Consider the following 4,911-nt stretch of genomic DNA (forward strand, 5'->3'; position numbering starts at 1 on the left):
CATAAACTATTACATAAAATATAGGAAATATTTTTGTCCTAAAATCTCAGGACATTTGCCATTTTTTCAGTTTTTTTGCAGGACCCAATTGCCCAAAGAGGGACTGTCCCTCACAAAGTGGGACAGGTGGTAACCCTAGGTTTAGCGGGCAGATATGCTACACCAAGAGATAACAGAAAATACTCCCACTGCAGAAATATAAGGTATTAAATCTTTTTAAAGGTAGAAATCAGAAAAAAAACTAAACCTACTAAATTCAGAATTATCTTCACTGCAGTTTCTTTACCTCCACCTCTGCTGCCTGGCACTTATCACCGGAAGTCATTGCCAAATAAGGACATACTGCGTCACTTCTCCGGAGTATGCGGGCGAGTGTAAAGTGGCGAGCGTTTTTGCATTGTATGTTAATGTACAGTTCTCTCACAGAGTAGGCTAGCTCGCTTCAGCACTGCTTACGTCGAGGAGAACCAACTACTGGCGCGATCACGTTATAATGTGTACGTATCTTGTAACCCCGCCTCTGCTGCCTAATGAGCTAGGGTGGTCGTTGGAGACGAGGGAAGGTTTGTTCATGTTATTTGAGAAGTCGGAGTGCGGGCGAGTACGAAGTGGTTGAAAGAAGCAGAAAAGAACGGTTGAATACTCTGTTTTTTAAATAAGAGAGTAGCTGCTGTTCCTGAATTAAGAAATCCGTTTGTTTATAGACTGTGTCAGGACAAAAGAGAGTCCTTTGATCCTTGGGGTACAATTTATAATACATTTCCCAGTTGGACTAGGGGCAGGTATAACGGGAGTGTGGCGCGCGCAGGCAGTTGAGCAGTAGCAGCATGAAGCGCTTTGTGTGACACTCGTCAGGGTAGCTGCTACCGCTGCCTTGTGTGGTGCAAATATTGGCACACAGAGACTGCTAGAGCTGGGACCCCATCAGATAGCACTCGCTCACCAGTGACCGGAGAACCCCCCCAGCCAAGCCATGAACTTCCAGCAGTCTGTGCCTGGCCCTCAGCAGCAGTCACTGCCCACCCCAGGGAGCTCAGGGGTTCCATCGTTTGGTTCGGGATCTGTGCAGGTATCCGGGGGTTCAGCGCCTCCTCCCCCAGGTCCCCCTCAGTTCGTGCTGTCCAATTCTGCCGCAATTCGCGCTGAGATACAACGTTTTGAATCCGTGCACCCCAACATCTACGCCATCTACGATCTGATTGAACGCATCGATGATCTGGGTTTGCAGAACCAAATTCGCGAACACGTTATTTCTATTGAGGGTGAGTGGAGAACCGCAGCATCCACAGACATTATTTATCTGACAGCACTCATTAGCTGTTGTTTGAATATCTGCATATCAATACTGCATAGGGTAAATAAAGCTGCAGTAAATGTGTACAAACTCGGGGGCGGTGCTTGTATTGTTTCTGCTGTTATCGATCCACTATATTTGTGCAGCAGGACTTATCGTAGATGATTTTTATACCTGCATAAACAAAGATTTTTCTCGTGTGCATTATGCATACTTTGATGTTTCTGCCTTGTCTGTTGTTTTGAGTTTGACACCTATTGTATCCTGAGCGTTTGATGAATTGCTTACTGATCTGTCAGAGCTTGACGTTATGATCAACCTAAGTTATTTTTCTTGGCCCGCATAAATGCTTCAACGGTGCATCCAGTTTTATTTAGTGTGAGATGATGAACAGTTGGCAATGCATTGTCAAACTTTGCTTCATTGCATCCAATGGTGTTAACTTGATGCTACTTATTGCAAACCCTGCCTATGGCAAATCGACTAATGGTCCAGTGTTGTGCAGAAAACAATGACCGTTGTACGGAGGGGTCAGAAACGGCAGAAGTGGTTATTTGATGCTTTAGTTCATTCTGCTGTTAGGGGAGGGACTGCACTTGTGCATAGTATTTTTTTTTTGTTGTTGTTATGCAGGGAATTATACATAATTACACAAAGTCTAGACCTTCTAAGCCTAGAAAGCATAGAATCTACAAAAGATTTGTGCGTGAAAATGGTTCTTTGCGTATGAAATTTGTAGCAATCAGCATGATGTTTTGTGTTTTTGGGGCAGACTGAGCACCTTCTTGCTGCAGATTTAACACAGGGGCAGCATTATGTAACACTTCAGCTATGCTGTCTTGTTTGTATTGTAGCAGCACATGGCAGCAGCGTTTGTTAGAAACATTAAAGACTGGGTGCTGAAAATAATGTTGATAATGATTTGAAGTGACCTGTTAAGTGGCTTGACTATTAGTATTTATTTTTGTAAGTGGTGATAGTTGCAACAGAAGTTACATATTCCCTCCCCGATGCATTAAATGTAATTTGCAGGATTGGTTTTAATAAATGGGCAAAACCGTAATGACTGAAGATTATGTTTATGTGCTTGTGTTCTAAAAATTCTGTGTATTCTTTAGGATAAAATAAGAATTCAGATGTAGTGATTGCAAATTCATTGACAGACATTCTCTTGAGCATCTTATTTTTTATGATAATTTAATGTTCTTTTTAATGTGTGTGCATAGCTGATGATTTGATACCTTTTATAAGCTTTACAGGATGACTACTTTATCTTTTTTATATTGTTGAAGAATAAATGCAGTGTAGAGATTTTATTTAATTTCTTAAGGAAAACTGGATCAGCAGTGACCATTTCTTTTGTCTTAGCCTCCCACAAAGAGGTTAGTTGTGATTCCTTCAAAATGACCTTCATTTTTGCATGCATTCACATCTTCATACTGTGAAAGTTGCAGTGGTTTTGTGTGGGTATGATTCCTTGTTGTCTGATCCTTTGCTTATAACTGGAAAAAAACTGCAGGGACTTGATTAGACTTTTGCAGATGATCATGTAAGTATGCCGGAATAATGCCCTTTTAGAAATTCTGAGAAAAAAATGGCCTGCATAATTAGAACATAATTTAGTTTTGATCCCTTGAAGTGCGTAAGAGAGAGCATCTGATTTATGATTGTACTGGGTCTAAATAAGGATTAATGTTCAACATATTTTGATACACTTATCTTGAAAGTGGGTTGGTTTGAAACAAGATTTTACATTATTTTTTATTCAAAATTGCAGAAATAATTGATTTTTGTAAATACTGCAGTGTATCTATACAACTTTGCAATAAGCAAGATGAGTGCCGAAATTTTATTGCACTGTAGTATAAAACAGTACTTGGCATTTTACATACCATGGCACCCTTTGCAGTACTCAGAATGGCTTTCATAAGAGCACAGAGATGACAAGACACTACTGAATACTGTAACATTTAATGGTCATATGTCAGCACACATTAGGGAGACAAAACTGCTGTCATATTCCTTAGCTTTTTAAAACTTGCTATGCGTACAACAGGGCAGATGAGCTTGTCACTTACTGTGTACATTCGATGCATCATTGCCAAGTATGCATAATATGAGTAGTTATGTATGACTTTTTTCTGCTCACAGTATGTTATGCAGAACGGCTGCTAACATCTGCACAAAAAGGGCTAGATGGCATCACAGGTAAGGTCACTGCAACCAGTTTGTATATTTATATAGTCTGTTATGCAAGTCCAGGTTTATAAGCAGTTGGCAGAACACCTACATCTTCCAACCAAAATTGTACAAGTGCATGCACAAACTAATATTCTGTTTACAGTCTTCCAAAACTAGCAGAGATCACCTTCAGGGCATCACCTGCTAGGGACTGCAGCTAGTTAATCCACCAATTTCCTAACCCTTAATGACCTAAGCTTATTTGCTGTGCCAAGGAGTAGTAGGTTACTGTGCAAGGTATGCTACAGAGCTCCACTTCTGAAGAGATAATGTAATTTAATCCTAATTTCATAGTTAAAGTCAATGGGGCTGATCATTCAGCACATTTGTATCTGACAGCTATGAAAATGAAGAATAGAATCAACTGACACTATAACAGTCAGGGCTATAAACTTTGTAAAATAATGTTTGAGTTAATAATGCAAAACCAGAAGACATGTATTTTACTTTCCTTCTACTTTTCCTGCACTGTATACCCTTACAACTCAGTGCATGATGCATGAGAGTTTGACCTTAAGACTAAAGGAATATGTTAGATGTCTAAATATTGCTGAGAGTGTCTTTAGCTGTCATTCATGCTGAATAAGCGCATTCATTGCAGCAATAAAATAACTTAAAAAGATACTCCTTTCATTTACTGTCTGTTTCACTGTGGCACTCTGGGGATGACACTACAGCTCCCAGGTTGGAAAGCACAGGTCTAAAAGATGTGACACAGAAGGCTGACGGGTAACTGAAACGGACTATACCCAGAATTGCCTCTCTTTCCTGTTCTTATTGAGTTTACATGCATCACTAGCATATTTAAGTGCTTGAAATTTTTATTATCTTGATTGCTGCTGCTATTGTTGGAACTATCTATGTATCTTTATTCCATACACGAACTTCAGAATGAACTGGCTCCCCACCTAAACACCATGTTTAATAATAGCCTCGCATCAGGCTTTGTGCCCACCGAATGGTGCACAGCAACAGTTATCCCACTCCACAAAGGGGGAGCCACCACTGACCCCGGGAACTATCGCCCTAATAGCCTGATGAGCCTGGTCTGCAAGGCCATGGAACGTATCATTGTGGAACTCATAAACAAAGACATTGGTTACCTCCAAAATCTGGATCCCACCCAGTTCGAGTTTGTGAAAGGCAGATCATGCCTCCTGAACCTGATCGACTTCTTTGAGGCAGTCACCAAAGCCGTAGATGAGGGTAAGGTGGTTTACACAGCCTACCTTGACCTCGTCAAGGCTTTCGACACCATCCCCCATTCTGGAATTATAGCTGAACTCACTAAACTAGGTATAAATCCCTATGCTACAAGATGGGTTGCCAACTGGCTCACTGACAGAACCCATACTGTAAAAGTTGCAGACTCCAAA

General features: G+C 40.7%; 1 long non-coding RNA gene across 1 annotated transcript in view; it reads right to left on the reverse strand.

The window, feature by feature from the left end:
• The window catches only part of LOC122798543, a 601,170-nt gene extending 599,788 nt beyond the window's left edge, over positions 1-1,382 (reverse strand). The window contains exon 1 of the long non-coding RNA XR_006364277.1: positions 287-1,382. This is a non-coding gene — a long non-coding RNA (uncharacterized LOC122798543). The remainder of the gene's footprint in view (positions 1-286) is intronic.
• Between the last annotated feature and the right edge of the window lie 3,529 nt (positions 1,383-4,911).

Source organism: Protopterus annectens, chromosome 3.part1, assembly GCF_019279795.1.
Source record: "Protopterus annectens isolate FY-2018-M chromosome 3.part1, PAN1.0, whole genome shotgun sequence".
Taxonomy (NCBI): domain Eukaryota; kingdom Metazoa; phylum Chordata; order Ceratodontiformes; family Protopteridae; genus Protopterus; species Protopterus annectens.